The 19,306-nt window shown below is 35.8% G+C and overlaps 1 long non-coding RNA gene across 1 annotated transcript; it reads left to right on the forward strand.

Annotated features, from left to right (window-relative positions):
* The first annotated feature begins 7,871 nt into the window (after positions 1–7,871).
* LOC139083114 (uncharacterized) lies at positions 7,872–18,928 on the forward strand. Its single transcript, XR_011539682.1, has 4 exons — positions 7,872–8,257; positions 11,384–11,484; positions 15,972–16,096; positions 18,136–18,928. It is a non-coding gene; the product is annotated as an uncharacterized lncRNA (long non-coding RNA).
* Positions 18,929–19,306: the final 378 nt, after the last annotated feature.

Raw genomic sequence — 19,306 nt, forward strand, 5'->3', positions numbered from 1 at the left:
AAATGGAGAGAAGAAGATGAAAACAATTCTAGTCTCGGGCAACAGGTAGAGGGAGATGAATGACTTTTCCAGTCCTTAGTGCTGGGTCAACTGAAGAGCAAGATTCTTTACTCTTTTCATGAGATTGGGGGAAGCCACAGTGTGGTTTTTTCTAAATGTAAGGGAATTGGAAGGAAAATGGGGCTGACGTTATTGGCACCAATTTTTAATTATAACAGCTAATAATAGCTAATATTTATTGAGTCTGGCTAAGTGTCAGGCACATTAAGGTGATAGCAGTTAAACATCTCATTGAGTCCTTATAATTTTCTGAGTAGGATATGTTTGCCCTATATTAGTAATAGAGACTGACTGATTAAAACCCTCACTACCACTTATAAGCTATGTAACTTTTGGTCAGTTATTTTGGTCAGTATCCTTATCTATGAAATTTGAGTGATAACAATAAACCTATCTTCGTAGGGTGTTATGAGGAGCAAATGAGTTCATGTTTATAAACCATTTAGAATCTCACAGTGAGCAATATCTAAGTATTTATAAAATAAAATAAATATCTGAATTTAAAGTACATATTCTTTCCACTCCACCAGCCCAGAACTATGTTTCAGTTTCCTGATTCCCTTTTGGACTAGTAATGCGGTTTCCTAGAGCAAAATAGGCAATCATAATTCTCGTAACACTGTAATTCAAATAAACCATAGATTAAATAGAATTTTGTGGACTATCTAAGAAACTAATCACCATGCATCATAGTTGAACCTGAAATATATTTTTCTGTAGGAGCAAAAAAGAACATCAAAGAAATATTTCTTGTGGGATGGGTTGGAGATTGCTTGTCAATTAATCACAGGAAATGGAAGAAAGATAACACCTTCCAGTGAGTTATCAGTGAGATGGTTTCTCCATTCCTGTTCACCTGGTTCAGTTTAATTGCTTAAACTGGAAATACACGCAGGAACAACAGCATAAGAGTATCTGAACGTTTGAGAGAGCAGTGAAAATTACCCTTCTGCTTCATGAAATTTCTTACACTCTAGTCTTCACTGAATTTTAGGGACAAGAAGTGGTTACTGAGTAACTGAAATCATTTGAACTTATGTTAGACTATCTTCTTTTTTCCTTTGGACTGCTGACAATGTCTGTTTTCCATAAAATTCAGAGATTCCACTACCTCAGCCAAGCATGAGTGTCTTTTACAATAACGTTTTCCTTACCAGTTGAGTTCTTACATGTGAAAATGCTTTGAAAAATAAAAAGCATTATAAAAGTATTTCTTTTTATTGTGGTGTTATTTTCTATGTTTAAGAACTCTACTGGGCTAAGTGGTACTGAGTTTATTCTGAATTACACTGAAAGTGGGAATTTGCTTGAGAAATTACCTAATCTTGAGAAATGGGATGGTTTTCCTGCATCTGAAATATCTGTTTAAACTGAGGGTAGTATGAAGGTCAAGATAAGACTGAGAGAAGCAATTGGTCAAAAAGATAAGTAGAACTTGAATGAATTAATTATGTTTTTATATTCTAGAAAATCTCTCAAATGCCCAATACACATTCAATAACTCCTAATAGTAATTTATAAATGTCTGATTTGATAGTATAGAGATAAGTAAACATGCATCATTTTTTCACTGACATACTGAATAGAATAATGTCATTAAAAATAAATTCCATAATATATAAACTTTATACATCATTGCCCAAGAATAAGAACACATTAACAACTTTAATAAACTAGTCATATTCATGAATTATTACCAGAAATATGTATATTTTAAATCTCTGCACATATGTGTTCTCTCTGAACAAAATATAGTCAGTTCCTAACAATTTAGTGTGTACATGAGTATACTTGGGGTGAGTTAGGACAATACGTTGTTATCTTCTGTTTATTGCTTCCAGTTTATTTTCCACCCTGCTCTGTCCCCAAAAGCCTAACCGATGTGGGCCACATCAAAGCATTTCCTTACTATCTGGCTTCTGACTGGATTTGGTCAACAGGCTGCACCAACAGGAGATCAGAGGGAGAGAGGAGAGTGATGCAGGGGTGTTTATTCACTTGTGTGTCTCTCTGCCAGCTTGTGATTAGTTGAATGTGTCCCTTTTGCCTGTAACTCCCCTCAGGAGGCCCTCTCCATATAGCTGTCCTCTTTAGGTTCCAGTAATAGCTTGCTCCCATTGACCTTTTAGACCTAGAAAGTAGTACTTTTTTTCTTGTTATTACTAGCCTCAATGTATTACAGTATCTATTGATAATGTCTTTAAACCTTTGGAACTAATCTCTTTATTAAAATCTCCTCAAATTACCCCATTGGAGTGATCCTTTTGTTTCCTGGCTGACAGTTATAGTGTACGAAATGGATTTCCCACAGTACTGAGTTTTGGGGCAATATCGTGCATGCCAACATCATCTCTTGTGTGTTGTGTTTCAATAGCCTCCTATTGGTCTCCCTGCTTCCACTCTCACTCAGCTAAAGTCTATCTTCAACACAATAACCAGAGTGATCTTGCTAAAATGTAAGAAAGATCAGATCATTTCTCTACTTAAAGCTCTTGGAGGGCTCTAAATCTAAAAGTTCAAGACATCTATGGCCTCAGAACCCTAACAATCTTCCCCAGTCCCTTACCTTCCTGCTCTGATTTCTATTAGTAACCCCCTCTCATATTCCACTGCTCTCAATCTTTCACTGTTTCTTGAATACACAAGGCATTCTCCCTGCTAAGCATCTTAGCACTTGTTATTCCTGCTGCCAGTAATGTTTTTCCTCTTGGCTCCATCACTCACCAATCAAATTTTAGCTTCTAAATGTGGGCTTTTCTGAATACCCTATTAAATGAACCCCCATCCTGCCTTAGGCTTCCTTACGTAGTCTTATTTTTTCCCCCAAAGCTCTTATCACCAACAAACATATTTATTTTGTGCCATGTTTCCCTAAAATTTTTTTAATTACATAAAAATTGGTTTATTTTTGTTTGCCCCTGTACTCTAAATGTCTAGAACAGCACCTAGCACTTAGGAACTTACTACATAGTAATTGAATGAATGAATGGGTACAGATTACTCCCTGGAGTTCAGTCACATTTTATTCAGGTCACTGTGACTTTAGTTGCAGTGTAGTACTAATTAAATTAATTAAATCAATCATCAAAGAAATTATTGAAACTAACAATTCTATGCTGAAAATTTCATTGCTCTCTGATACTTACGTCTTTTTAGTATACACAAATAGGCAAATTCAAGTCTTAACTTACTCTTAAATCAATGGTTGAGAATAATGTAAGTCAAGTGACTCTGTAGCTCTAGACTTTTAAACTAGTTCTACTCGTGAGTTATACTGACTGCAGAGCCTGAGACAAAGTCACTTTAATTTCTCTGTGCTCCACTTTCCTTAGCTGTAAAATTAAGGAGAGGATCAGATGATTCCTAAGGTCCATTCTTCCTCCGAAATTCTGAGAGTTGGTTATCATACAAAATACCTTTTGAATATGTTTATAGATTTTAAAATGTCGTCTAAAATTATAGTGTAACTAGTGCAGTGCTATCACTGGGAAGTGATCTCTACAGGAAGCACATAGAACTTATTATCGTTTGTCTTCCATCTTCTTTGCTCACAATATATCATGAAGTCTCTTTCTGGAGGATAAGAATGGATAAAATAATCAGGAGGCTAATGATCACAGATAACCCACTGGCTGGAACCAAAGTATAATTTTGAGTTGATTGTTCTTTACCAATATATTGAGAATATATTGAAATATGTATGAAATATGTTGTGAGAGATGAAATACGTCAGAATTTCAGATTGCATTGCGATAAATATTTTTGTCTTTTATATTTCTGGAAATGTACTGGGTACCATCTCACAGATTTCCAAATCCAATCAAAGACTTTAAATGGTCTTAAATGAGTACTTTAAGTTGAAGATGAACCTTTTATATTTGTCATATTTTTCACCTTTAGGTTTGAAACTTGACCCATGAAAAATTCATGTAAAATTGAAGGAAGTCTCCAGATGGTTCTCTTTATCTATTTATGGATCGGCAAATACAAAGCCACAGATTTCTAAATTTTTCTCAATACCTGTATTGTGCCAACACAGCAAAAATCAGATGCTATTTATCACTTTTGAAATTTCACCACCAGAAATGTTATTAATTTTAATGATAAAATCCTGTTATACCTTACATGGCGTTGACCTTTTGAGCTCTCAGACAAAATGTGCCATTTAACCATAAAGTGGTATTATTGTTATTTGGAAATGAAATAGAATTTCTTATCCTTCTGTAATAGCATGACAGACAAAAATATTTGTATCTCCTGTAATTTTTTTCTCTGTGCAAAGTATTAAGTGCAATATTCATTTCGAAATAAATGTTGCCTATATACTTATATGTGCATTTTCTTTGAAATTTCTAGAAAGTAAAAACAAATAAATATACACAATTATTTATACACTTCCAGCAGATAGCTGGAAATCACACTTTTCTTACATTTATTGTTTTATCTGCCTCAATTGGTTTCGATAAAATATGAGCTAAAATCAATAGTTATTAATATACCCAGCCCCATAAATGTCTTTTCATCCTCCTACAAAATAATTTTCTTATCCTGCATCAATTCATCTTGATTATGAAACTGAAACGAATTCTCAGTTGAGCAAAAGATTCAGTGTCTGCTTGTCAGACATTTGGACAGTGGAAAATTCTTTTGTTTGGAAAACAAAGAGCTCACAATTTCTAGCCTCTTACGTTTGATGATATTTGTTTCCATCATGCCATTTTACTTATTGAACAATACATGGGAGAATGCTTTCTACTGGCTTCAAACGTAGTCTTATAACAGGCATCGTTCAAAGAAAAGCCTCTCTACATGCATCACAATTTCTTCCTTGCTGCTGCCATTTCGTATACACTTAGGTGATACATCCATCCTCATTACAAACCACTCTTCCTTATGGACAGACTATTCCCAACAATCAACCAAGCCACTTCTTCTTCTGGATTTAAAATATCCTCACAACATTCATTCTTACCGCTTTTCTTTTTGTGGTCCCCAATTAACACCATCTCTTTTTTTTTATTTTTTAGAATAATATCTCCTACATTTATTAATGCCAATATAATGTAAAGACTTTATGGGTAGGAGGAATCAAGCACTGCCAAGTAGTGGATTTAAAAATAAGTAGAATCCCAAAAGAGCGGCTCTTAAAAAGTATGTTTAATCATTGCTAGAAGCTTAGAGCATAACTATCTTATACTTCTAGTCACCTACCATTTAATATTTATAAGGCACATTTCTACTTTTCATGAAGCTTAAATATTCTATGATTATTGTTTCCATAATTTCACAAGAGTACCCTCAGAGAAAGTATACTGGAAGTTAGAAAATTACTTGATGTGGAAAAGGGGACAATGACGCATGCATTTGAGACCCTGTGTGATATAGAGGAGTAAAAGTAATTAACTAGGAGGTAGGGTATATGGGTTGCATTTTGGCATCTGTCACTTGCTGCGTCTGTGACTGAGCAAATTCTTTGATTCCTAAGTTCTTTAGTTTTCCTACCTGGCAATGAAAGAAATGACTGTCTTGCTCTATCTTTTATGTTATTTGAGAGTTTATTGATAATGTGTGTGAAAGCACTTTCAAAATATAAAATGTTTAAAAATATTACCTTCAAACATTACTTAAAACTCTGTGTTCCTGTCTATATACCACCTACAGAATCAACTTTCTTTTCCCTCCACACACCCCCACACAAAAATTGCTCCTCCTTTTATAAGAATATAAACAGTTGAAAATTCCCCGTCATGAGCCTCCACAATGCCAGGTTCCCTCTTCTTTTCTGTATTGATTTTTCGTGTGTGTGTCAGATTTTGTGCCAACTGCCTCATGTCACTTTTAAAAATACTTAAACGATAGGGTTATCAATAAATAACAATAATGAAACTACACATGCTTGGCTGTCAATTTCAAGATACTTACACCCAATTCCACTGTATCTTAACACAGATATATCTTAAAATAGCCCTTTCTGAAGCTTGTGATCCACTAGGCTTAAGCCCAATTCTCATTCCCTGTGCAAAAATATCGTTTTGTTTTTTTCACTTCTTGAACTTTTCATTCAAAACATCTATGGATAGGCCAATTCCTACCTTGTAATACCTCTTACGTTCGTGATCACCAACTTTAGATGACGTCACATCTTGTTTACTGGACTACAGAAACTACTGCTGCTACTCCTACTGTTCTATATCACTACTCAGTGCCTTATCTTCTCATCTATGAAAAAGGGATGGTAATAATAGTACCTAGAATTTTTATTTTGATTAAGTTAGTAAATAAAAAATAATGTAGATATACATTCCTTGAAGGAAGGAGCAGTATTGTATTTCATAAATTTTTGTATATTCCCCACAATATTTAACACTATAGCAGTTTTCTGCCCATGTACATAATATTTATCCTTTGAGCACACTGAATGCCAGATAGCTAATATATTTGTGTGTGTTCATAAATATTATATACGCATGTATATATGTATATGTGTGTTTACGTATATCTGTCTATATATACATAGTATTCATGCATACTTTTTGTTCAATTTCTTACTATCTAGTGAATAGTACTAAGTACTAATTACTATTCAAAAGAACTCTGAGAGATAGATGTTACTGTCCTCATTTCACGGTTGAGAAAACTGTGGCTTCAGGAAGTTACAACATTCTTGGAATTACTCAGCTAAATAGTGCAAAACAGGATCCCAAACTCAGGTTCTTCTCTCATAAGTTAATGCTGCTTATACCACTTCATTTAATTGCCAGAAACTATTTTAGCCAAAGATGGCGGCATCGTAATTCAGAGCAGCCGCCTGTGTCTAGTCTCCCTTCCTCACTCAAGCCTGAGAAGAACTCCTTCATCAGCTGTTTCGAATGGATGAGACAGGACATCATTTTCCCATGTTGGAAACTTGAGCAGAGTATGGCCACTTCCATGCTCTACTCTGAGAACATGTGTGACTTCATCTACATTAAATCTAGTGATCAAACATCTTTGTAACACCCCTCAGCCCATCCAAGCATTATTAGCTTTCAGTAAGGAAGTTTCCTTCTTCATGAATTGAGTCGAGAAGATACTCCTTGAGAATGCAAGAATCCCTTCATATCAGTTTAGCTGTGTTTTTGAAAAAATTGATGAAATTCTGTTATCCCTTGGATTCAGCATAAAGCTGGCATCAGTAGTGCCAAAAAAACACACATGAATTAAAAATTTTGATAAGCCAATTGGTTCCTCTGGCCTATGATTCTCTCAGGTTTAAAAGTGAGCATGTTTCTCTATATTACTCATCAATTATTACATCATTGTACTAAATAAAGTCACATTTTCTGAGATGTTTCTGAAATACACTTTATAATGTATTTTAGGTAGAAAGTTCTTGCGTTCCTGGCTGTCCGCTTCCTGAAACTTAGTAGTTATTCACCTTAATCCTGTAAATTTAGTGCTCTGTAAAGTAAATTTACTTCAAATGAAGAACACTTTTCTATAAACATCCATGTGCATAGTTTTATTCTCCAGTGAGTCTGACTTTATTGCTCTAAGCAAATATTCCTTGATTTCATTTGTAAAATATTTCTGAAGAAACAAAGATGGCTTTGAACATATTTTCATTTTTCCCCTTTTACTGAGATTATGATGCCTTTGAACAGTCCTCAGATGAATTTCACCTTTCCTTTTTGTCTATTTCAAAGAAAGGGAGCCTTTGAAGAGCACTTTTTTTTTTTATATATATATCTAAAGCTTCTCTTACACATAAATGAAATTTCCATTTAATACTTTGGGTTTTCACTGAGAATAGGCTATGCTCAGTGGAGACAGAGGAAAACAAATCTATTTGTAACTCTTCCTATTCTCTATGGGGACACATGTCCCGGTCACTTGTCACTCCTGCTGCTCTGCACACAACAGGGATGCAGCAGAGCCCCAAAAGAAGCACAATTTGCCACAGGTATGGGGACTCTGAGTGAGCATAAGGTTGGTGCCTTTTGCATTTCATTTTCATGCGTCAGGGGTTAGTGAAGAAAGTATGACAGAAGAAGAATATGGGGGACATGAGAAGCCGAATTCTACTTTACCTCTCCTGTGCCCTTCCAAATCTACCTGATCAGAGATACAGAGAGAACACTTTCACTCTTTCACTGTGGTGGTTATCAGAATCCTGTCTACTTCTTTACTCTTAATTTGTACAAAAGAAACTGAAAAGGTAAGAACTATTTTTATGGGATGCAACAGTCATGCTATGGCTACCATACACTTTCTGGGAATGGCTTTTCTGTTTTTCATCCTTGATTAAAAAAAATGTATTCAAGTTATGTCTAAGATTGTGAATTCTTGTTCAGTGGCAATTCTACTTAGGGTGTTATGTGCGAGCAGAATATACAAATCATGGTTTAATTTTAGAAATTAAAATGTGATAGGATATTGATTTTTATCTTAAAAAAAGGAAACTACAACTTGCATGGAAATAGACTATAAGGGGGATACTTGGGGCTAAATTTCAGGGGGTCTGCTCATTAATTTTAAAATTCAGTTGAATAATGACAGTATTTCATATAAGTACATGACAATGTAAAAGTAAGAACTTCTAATTGTCCTTCTTTTCAATATTTAAATAAATCAAAACTTGCATGACAGCACTAAAGTAGAAAAAATAGATGTTACAGGTCTGTGATACAGGCTAGAGACTGGAGACAAAAAGATTAGACAATATTTTAAAGTCGTACCCTGCGCAGTGGCATCTTCCATTCTTCTCGCTTCCTGTTAACAAATAAATAAATAAATAAAAACACTGTAATTATATATCTTCTTGCCAAATTTCTGTGTCTCTCCATACTGAAAAAATAAGTCCCCAAACTTTCTTTAGCTATTAAAGTTTCTGGATCACATGTCCCTGATTTACCTTTTCAGCACTCCTCTACAAAAAAGAATTCTACTATCAAATGGCTCTATTTGTTGTCTGATATTTCCCATTTGCTTCAGTTAGGCTTATGCCAGAATGTAATGTCTTAATATAAACATCTGTCTACGTAAGCATACCTCAACCCATATCTTCAGTCAAAGCTCTCTCTCTTCTTCAAGTGTGTCTTCAAATTCAACCTCAAACATAAAGCCTTCCTGCTCAACTCACCCAATTCATTCTTCTGAGCACTTGTTTTGTACCATTTCTGGTACTTATCCTTAATATGTTAATATATACTTGATAGATTTCAGTTGACTCAATTACGCTTTTAATTCTAGGGAAAGGGGCACCAATATTTTAACATCTTTGAATTCCCCCAGTACTTAAGGTAATGTCCTGTAAAAAAGATGTGGGTGAAAGAATGAATTGTTCTTGAATGCTTTTGAATAGCTTGTTTCCACTAATTATTATTATTTTATAGTTTATAATTTATCACTTACATACTATTAAAAATTTAACTTTCAAAAAGAAAACCTGTGGATTAATTTTACTGAGTTCCCCGTGTAGGGGAGCAGAATTTGCTACCCCAAAGTGTGGCTCTTTGGTTTGATTATTTTTAAGAATAAAGAATCAGGAAGAAATTTTGACCTTTCCCCTAATTGCCTAAAAGAATTTAAGATAGAAGGCATGGTTCAGGAAGGAGCTGTCACCATAGATAACTATAGTATAATATGAACTAGGTGTGGTAGACAGGGAGGCATCCAGTAAGTCCCATTTGATCAAAGTCCTCTCCATGTTTCATTGTCTTTGGAAGACATGGCAAACATCTGTCTATCAAACATTTGCTTTTCCATCTCCATGTGAATTCCCTGCTTCCCCTTTGAAGTCCAAAATGACTACCCCCAACACCCTCCTTTGTCTTTAGCTGAAGATGGTTTAAGGTGGTTGCTTCTTTGGCCATTTTGGTGAAGTATTCAGGTTTCCTGGATTTATCCCATGTATACATGTTATTAAATTTGTTTGACTTTCTCCTGTTATTCTGTCTCCTGTCAATTTAATTCTTAGACCAGCCAGAAGGACCTAGAAGAGGAGAAGAATATTTATTCCTCTCCTATACCCCTCTCACTTCTTTGTTCGCATCTCCACTCACACTTCACACCACCTTTACATATTATTTAGTCACTCTTTACCACCCCACTTTATTTCTCCACTAAAAAACCTTCGATGGACTCTTGTGCTTACAAGGCAGAGTCCAATTACCTCAACCTACTCTTTCAGTCTTATAATCACTCTTATGCAACTTTTTTTCTCCTCTAATCTTACCCTTCTAGCCTAGTCAGTCTCTTCATTTTCTTAATATAATTATTTTTATGATGTACGTATTTCCCTTTAAAATAAGGAAAAAGACATGAATGTTCTCTCTCTTTATATATAATTACTTAACGTTGTTTGGAGTTACCAGCTAATGCAATTATTGAAGAGACAGAAAAAGGAGACATAGAAATTAGAGAGCAGAATGTAAAATGATCATTATCTGCAAATAATATGACTGTTTGCTTGAAAATCCAAGATCATCAACTGAATTTTTATGAAAAACAAAGAGAATCTAGTAAAGTGGGCACAGAGTACTATCAGTTACCTTCATGCAAATTGACTTCATAGAGTGAAACAAGAAACTATAAGATATAACAAAAGAAAATCTTGTTTTACAATTACACCAGAAAGATGAACTACCTAGGACTGAAAGAACAATCAAGACCTAGGTGAAGAAAACTTTAAAACATTATGGAGATTCATGAAAGGATATTTGAACAAATGGAAAGCATATCATGTTCTTGCAGAGAGAGACAGGAAACCTTAAAGATGTCTATTCACCCTGAATTAATATATACATTTAATGTGATCCCAATAAAAATACCAGTAGGATAAATTTATGAAACTGGAAAGGCTGTTTTTAAAATATATGTAGGAAAAGGAGATGCTTTCCCCGTGTCACTGTTGTACCCTTGCTCATGTCATTAGCCTCACTCATCCAAGCCAAACTCATCTTCCCATAGGATGGGCAGAGACCCCACCTCCTTTAGGAAGTTTTATTCTCCACTTTCGACCGTCAGCTGACAGAATGCTTATTGATCCCTTCACTCTTTATTGACACTTTACTTTTTGCTATCCTTTGGCATGGCTTCCTGTGACTATATTTCCATTTCCCACCTAAATATTGAGTCTAAGTACATTGTGTTATACATCTCTATGTATCTCTAAGTGCCTATTCTGGCATCTGAATAGGGATTAGCAATTTGGAGTGTGAACTTTTATCATGCTTAATTTTTAGTTGTTTCTTTGATCTTGTTTTTAAATGTCTCCTGCACATTGGCAGAGTTGATCTTAACCAAATTAAGCCCCAGGTTTACATTTGCCACTTTGTCCCAGGTGTTCTGAAATGCTGTGCTGGATAAAACTGGACCTAGAAAGTTGGGCCTCTGGTGTAAAAGTCTGTAACCCAAACAAGCCTGGCCATTCCGTGGAAGAGGGTTCGTACTTTGGCTTTGTCTCATGACCACAGGCAAAATATTAGCTTCCTTAATAAAGCCAGCCTCAAGTGGCTCCACGTTGCCAGGTCCAGTCTGGAAGTTAGAAGATGAGGAGAGAAGGCAGAAGTTGAATCTACTATGATACGTGAAACTTAGCTGCAAGAAAGAGCAAAGAAGAGCTAAAACAGAGAAAAGAGAGCCTGAGGAGCACTCCTCCAGCCTTGGAGTTGAAAACAACTCAGTCTCCCATCTGAAATATGAATCAACAGAGTACAGAAGCAAAGATCAATTCATTTGTCATTATCCTGATAGTTTTTAGCATTGGGTCGTCCTGTAAATACTCTTTCCTTTTACTATTGTTATATTGTATTCAATCTGGAGGGTTTAAAGTACTGTAGTCCTATGATATAGATTTAAAATATCAAAGAAAACAGAGAGATATTAATCAGCGGTGATTTCAGAGCCTGGGCTTAGTGAAATTAGCAGACTGAAATCTGAATTCTGGCCTTGCCACTATCTGTCTGTGTGACTATGGGCAGTTTACTTAACTTTTCTGAGTTTCATTTCCCCATCTAATAAAGGGAAGAATCTACCTCACTGTGAGGCTTAAAGATTAGAATCCATTAGTGAAAATGCTGAACACTCTGCCTAACCCATAGCATATTCAATAAATAGTAGTTTAAAATTGCAGCTTTTATTTTTCTAAAGTTCAAAAATATTCTAGTTCTCTTAAAAAACTAAATCCTGTTGGAAAATTGTAGTTGCACTTGCCTTGCTTTTACCTGTCTATAAAATTCATCAAAAATCTCCTATCATTGCTGAGAGCATTGTATGTAGTAGTAAGTTTATTCAAGGGTCAAGGGAAACGTTAACATCACACAATTTAATTAGAGCTTTCACCGGAATTGAACTTTGAAGGTTATTACAACTTCTGAATTAAACTCAGTAGAATTTTAATTTCATCATTCTGTTGTGGCAATGAAACAATGACAAACAGGGTGATACCTAAAACAAAACAAATACAATCCTAAAAAGTTCTTCCCTTTGAAAATTTTGTATGAATCTTAGTAGGTACAGACATTCTCCAAGCTTCTCTGTTACAGTCCAGATAGTCTTATGGATGTGGTGTCTGGGGGAAATCACAGATGTTTTCTGCAAGCCATGCTCTTCATCTATAATAAGAGAATAATTAATACCTGGCTGCCAAAGTGTGATGGGGATTAATTGGATGTTTGTAAAAGTTTTTAAAAATACAAAATGCTATAGGGGCTAAGTGTTTCTTTGCTTTTTTAATTAGTCATAAAATGTGGAGATTTTTTTTCCAGGAAAAGTATTTAAACTATTGGAATATTATAGCTCAATTTCAGAAGATAATTAAAATATGCAGCATCTTTATTATAAAATTCTTGAGAAGAATCATAGCTCTTTTAATTAAAGGACTGAGGAGAGGTTAAAATCAAATTTCCATTGATTGTTATGATCATATAGCAGAGGTATTTCCTCATGAAAATTATTGCAAATGAGAAACGAAGAATCCACAAAACTATGTGCATTAGCATCCCATTTATGTTATCAAAAGAGCTCTGAATATCTGAAAAAGCTGACCGTTCTTTTCTCACTTCTAAACCATGGTACCCTATTTCCAATGCTGCCCTCCTTTGGACATCTTATTAGTTTTAATTTAATACAAAATAGCAAGTTTAGTTCTTTGTTTTCCCAGTTCATACAGAAGCTCTTGGAGCTAGCACAATGATAACAGGAGAAATTTTATTGATGGTATAAGAGAGGCTGAAGAAAGAAATATTGCAGATTTCAGTACACTAGGTGATGGTCATGCTACCATGTTCAATGGTCTGTACAGGGATTTAGGAACACTAATGAAATTCTTTAACGGCATATCCATTAACAAAAATTGAGAATAAAGCATGTGAAAGCTGTAGCACTTGAAGGCTTTAGTTTAGACCCTGGAATATTTTGAATATGGAATATCTTTTTGTTTTACAATGTTACATACCATGAGACTCTGCTACAAAAAAATACGCTGAAACCCCCTGGCCTGTATTTCATTATATAAGTGCAGAAATAGCAAAGTAGTTTTTTAGAGCATTCCTGTGTAAGCCCAAACCTAAGCATAGGTTGTGCCCAAGAATACTTTCTCTCCAGTTCTATAGAGCCAATGAGTCCCTAATGAGCCAAGCAGAACTCTGAGGAAGAGAGAAAGTATGTGTGTGTGCATATGTGTAAGTGTGTGTTTTGCACACATTCAAGTAGTGAGGGAGGTGTTTCGAGGTAGCCGTGGAGGGTGCTCCTCGTTCCACGGAAAGGCAGTATTGCTGGCAGATATAAGACCTTTGAGTTGAGTTCAGGTTGGCTTTAAATCTCAGATCCACCCTTCACATAGTTGGGAGACCTTGAGCAAATAACTCTGAAACTATTTCTTGTGTAAAATGGAGGTAACAGAATTGCAAATTATATAGATTTGCTGTTAGGAAGTCTTGTGTCTATAATCAACAGAGTGTCTAGTAAGCACAGAAGAAAAACTTAAAAAATATTAGCCATTATTATTATTATTATATCTCATTGTTAGCACAATAGTTCTAGTAATAGCCTTGAAAACAACGAGCAGTTTATGTGCTAGCAGCATAGGACAAAATTCACTCTCCATCCGCCCTCCCTGTCCTCTGCACACCAATACCTAACTGGTTAAATCAGCAATTCTTAAATTTATTCCAAGCCCAACAACCAATGGGATAGAACTCATTTTAGTAACTGGGATCACCAATTAGTATTAAGAAGAGAGGGTCTCGGTAGGTAGGAGGAGGTGGGGTGAGTTATAGAGACCTGTGTAGTGCGCAGGAACCACTTAAGTTTTCTGATATCCATTCATTCCTCTTTGAAAATCTCTAAGCACAACACTGTTGGAGGAGGTCATGGAGAGGACATGACCACTGTTCGACCCGCGAGCTGGACCTGGGTAATCAGAGGCTTCTCATGCCCTCCCTTTTCCTTGGAAGGTACATTATTTCCCCCATTCCCACACTAGGAGCTGTTGCAATGACATACCCTTGAGAGAATAAGGTGTCGTTGAGACCATCTGGACTAAATATGTGACGGATTCCAGGTGAGGCCTCTATACAAACTTGTAAGATTTTGGCTGGCAGGTATAGAGATTTATTTGTCTTGCAGCCACCTAAGACAAGCCTCATTTGTAAGTTGCCTTGCACATTAAAACTGCCACCTACCAATCTGGAGTGGCCGGCTTCTTTCTTCCATCTCTCCTTGCCTTCCATGTATGGGAGCCAGTTTGCAAAACAATAAACACAAAATGAGGACTTCCGGAGAGTAAGAAAAAAATCTCAGGACTAAACCCAAGGCCAAGTTTTTAAAAGTGTTTTGAAAATCCTTTAAAAACTTTTTGGACATTTTTCAATTCTTTTGTCTTCCTGTCACTGTTTTATATTCTTATTGAGTATGCAAAAGAGAACAATTATGGGGTTATTGACTGAACACAATTCCAGATTCAAAGTTCATTTCCAGGAAGAATTCCGGCCTTATAATTGCAGAATCATATGTAGATTGTGTAAGAGACCTTTAGAGTCCATCTTAAGAGGGGTGGTACTGAAGCCAGACAACCTCTTGAAAATCAGCTGTTGTCTCTTACTGGATGGGGTCCTTGAGCAAGTTACTTAAGCTCTCTGTGCCTCAGTTTACTCACTGTAAATCAGGGTAAAACAAAGATAAGAATAGTTGTTATTTCATATGATTTTGAAGAGATTAAACGAGATAAAAGATACAAAGAGCTTAGAATAGTGAAATTGTTTCAGGCTCATAATAATTGTTCATAAATGTAAGTTATTATTGTTGTCATTATGTTGCCCTGTGGTAAGGTTGTACTCAAGTACTATATTAACAACCAGTTAATTGAACAAGGGCACTATATACATTTAAGAGTGATCCTCAATTTCCTCATATTTCCAGGTATGCTTACAGATGGGGCGAAAACCAGAATGAAACTACTTTTCTACAGTTATGTAGAGTTGTACAGTTATGCTTAATGGAGAAATCAGTAACTTCAGCTAATAATAACACCTTACATTTCTTTAGGGCTTTATAGATTACAAATTTCTATGTATTACACTTGACAATTTGCAAAGAGCTTCACAATTGTGTCATTTAGTGTTGGCAACAATCAAGCAATGCTGGTTGTTATTTTCATTTTTAAAAAATGAGACCAAAGGCAGTTAAGTCATCCAACCCTAGTCAAACAGTAGTGCCGGTTAGTTTAAGTCTAAGAAAACAGGCGAATAGAGTTAGAAACCACATAGAGTGCTGCTCTTTTCTCTTTGTTTCCCTCATACTCTGTTCCTCCCTCTTCTTCCCTCCCCTTCCCTCCTTTTCTTTCTCCTTCCCTTCTTCCCACCCTCTTTCCTTTCCTCCTTTCCTCCTTCTATCCTTTTTTCCATCTTCCTTTGCTTACTCTCTTCCAGAATATAAATTAAACCTGACCATGTGCCATGCACCGTGCAAGATGCTGACATGGAGTCATGAAATGCAGACACGATTCATCTTTCTTTGGAGATAACATTCTGGTGTCAGAGTCATCAACAAGTAGGTAAGGAAACAAACCTGTAAACCTAATGACTCCAGATTTTCATACTGTAGAGAAGCAAATCAGTGGGGAGTGGGGGATACTTTAGGCAGGATGGTAAACATATACTTCTCTGAGGAATTGGCAAATCTGAGAGCTGAAGGAAGAGGAGAGTCTGTCAAGTGAGAAGCCAGGTGAGGTGCTGCACGGGTGTGTTACAGGCAGACAGGCATAAGTTGTTTTAGGCCCCTGATATCTTTCAAGTTGAAGTACCTGAATTGAATCTGGAGTCCAAGCCCTTCAGGGAGCAGAGAGATTTTCAGGGTTCTGCTCATAAGTCTTGCACTGAATGTCTGCTTGTACTTTGTTACGTGATTCTGGAAGGGCTACCACAAGGTGTCTATTCTGGAAGCACCATCAGCTGTGACCAGCGGGGCTTACCACATATTAATTCAACCCATCGCCAAATACATCTTCAAAAACCCTTTCTTATAACTGCTATATTCAAGAAGCGTTTTAAATTTTTCTTAATATTTGTTACAAGCAGATTATGTTTTTGCTGCTTTGATCTCTAGAGCTCTTTGTTAAACCACCAATGAGAGTCTAACTCACCATTGCCAACACTGAAGTCTAGAATTTTCATTCTGCTCTGGTATAGGAGATACAAATCTTTTGAAAAATAATACTGTTCTAGACAGAATTAAAAAGAAATCTTATCCCCCAAAGATGTAGTGTAAATAGAGCAGCACATGGCCAGCTGTCAAAGAAAATCTCTTTGGCTTTATTCTTCCCCCAGGAGTACAGTGAGCAGGTCCTCTCAGTGTATATCTGCTGGGATACTAAGAAGATGCTAAATGAAAACACCTTTAAAATATCTGTATCTGTCAACACATCCTCAGGCTTATAAATCCAGTGGATATGACATGCTGTTATTACGTGACTTACATTGAGTATTTATTTTACATCACCTAAGCCAAGCTTTTCAGTATCAGGTACAGAATGTCAAAAGATGCTTAATACATTACATTTAAGGTACCCTGCAGCATCTTTGGCATTTCCCATGAGACATCATCATGTACGTAGCTTTGAATGCAGAGTGATGTAATAAAGCAGGATAAATTATGGCTGAGAATACAGTGATGGCACCACGGCAGGCCTCTTTAGCTTTTTTCATATTGAAAATTCAGCAGGACTATTAAAGTGTAATGGCACAGAACATCTTGTTAAAAAAAAAAGCCACAACCCTGTATGGTATTCTTGTTTATGGATGATATTTATTGCTTTTGTATTCTTATTGTGTGCTTTCGAAGTCAATTGAAATGCAAGAGCTAATGAAACCTCCACCATAACACATTTATTCTTCCCTACCCCAAATGAGTCTACAAGATGTAAATGACTTACATATATCAACTGCTCAGGTTTTATTGTTTTGGGTTAATTTATTCACTGTAATATTCTTAATGAAAGTAATGACTCTTACACTAGTTTGTATATTCACACACTACAGTTTTATTAAATCATGCTGGGAAAGTTCACAATGAAGGCCCTGAAATAAAGCTCCATGTTTAGTCAAATATATAAATGTAATCCATTTACCAAATATCAATGCTCTGTATTTTTCAATTTGTTATTCTTCTTAATTTCAGTTCATCAGAATTTTAAGTTTAGGGCAATCCAGGATCTAACATGTTAGTCATGTATTCCTATTATATAATTTTTAAAAAGAATAATTGTCAGAGTTGTCAACTGTTCTTTAATACCCGAAGTTCATTGTACACTTTATTGGGTATGAAAACCTAAATCAATCACTTCCAACTTTTATCCTCAATGTTTACATTCCTATAAACATTTGAACTTTAAACATAAGTCAACATTTTTTAGAATTATTGAAATTCCAGACTAGGTAAAAACAGAAGCTGTCAATGTGTAATTAATTCTAAACTATATGCAAGAAAACTAACAGCAATCTAAATGGGAGGATTGTGTGATATAACTTCATAAAGTAACCTAAACTATTTTTCTTCATATCCATTCCTTTTCATGTACCCGACACCTGATACGAGGATGGCACCCAGGAGGCTCTCCCAAAATTTTGCTGAACGAGTGAACAAGCTACTAGCACTAAACCTCTTGTCATCGATCTCAATCTGCCCAAAAGCTGGTCCTGTTATTGTCACTTTCTTCCCTGATTATTTATTAGAAATTAGTTCTCTTACAGGAATTTACTCTTAAAATTTTGGAATAATCTTCAAATCAATCTCCGTAGAGGACCAAGTTCTGTCACTTATACCTTCAAAAGCCATTTCCAAATGTGTTCCTTCCTCTCCATCCCTACTGCATGCTTCCGTGTTATTGTTTCATGTTTCCCTCTGCAAATAATCTTCACATTGGCCTTGCCAATATTTTCTACCTCTGATCAATCCCCATACGGCTGTCTGTTTATCTTCCTAAGCTGTAACTCTGATCATGCCATTTCACTGCTTCAAAATTGTAAAGGCTCCTTATAATTCAAATTCCCTAGCTTAACAAGTAAATCTAAGATCTAATGCCAACCTACCTCTTTAGATCTTTCCCATCACTTCTCCTCATTCATCTTATGCTACAGTGAGTCTTGAGGTCTCAGCATCTTCAGAATGCATTCCCTGTGATCATTCTCCCAACTTAGATTGCCCTCTTGACTCTTGAGTCCATCGCTACAGCTGATGCTCCATTCAGCTTTCTGACAACATACCCCCCTCCCCACTCAGTGATCTGTCTGAATCTCCTTTAGATCTACTGCAGAATTAACTGCAAACTATAAATCATTTCTGTACTTTAAAATATTTGCCTTCTACATTAAACCCCTTTGAAAGTCAATTTCCTGGTTTGTTTCTTCTTCACATTCTTTTATGATGCCTAACACAAAGTCATGCGCGTGTTCAGTGTTCAACAAACATTTGTTGAATTAAATTGAATCAACCGTAAAATACTTTACTCTTTGAAAAACTTCAATTCTCCATCTAATGTCTGCCAAATAACTCCTAGCTCCTTTAGTCTCTATTTAGTGCCTTATTTTCTAACTTACAAGTTATTTTAATTGCTCTTTCTTGAAACAGAAGAACAAAGGAAGCAGAGAGATGAAGGAAAGACATGCAAGATGTAGGTGTTATGAAGGCACCCAGTAAAGTTAAATCTTGCATGTGATCTGAAGAAAAAAATCTGAGAGCTGCAGTGCCCAGAGGGCTTGTGCCTGCT

The sequence above is a fragment of the Equus przewalskii genome, chromosome 4, assembly GCF_037783145.1.
Source record: "Equus przewalskii isolate Varuska chromosome 4, EquPr2, whole genome shotgun sequence".
Classification (NCBI taxonomy): domain Eukaryota; kingdom Metazoa; phylum Chordata; class Mammalia; order Perissodactyla; family Equidae; genus Equus; species Equus przewalskii.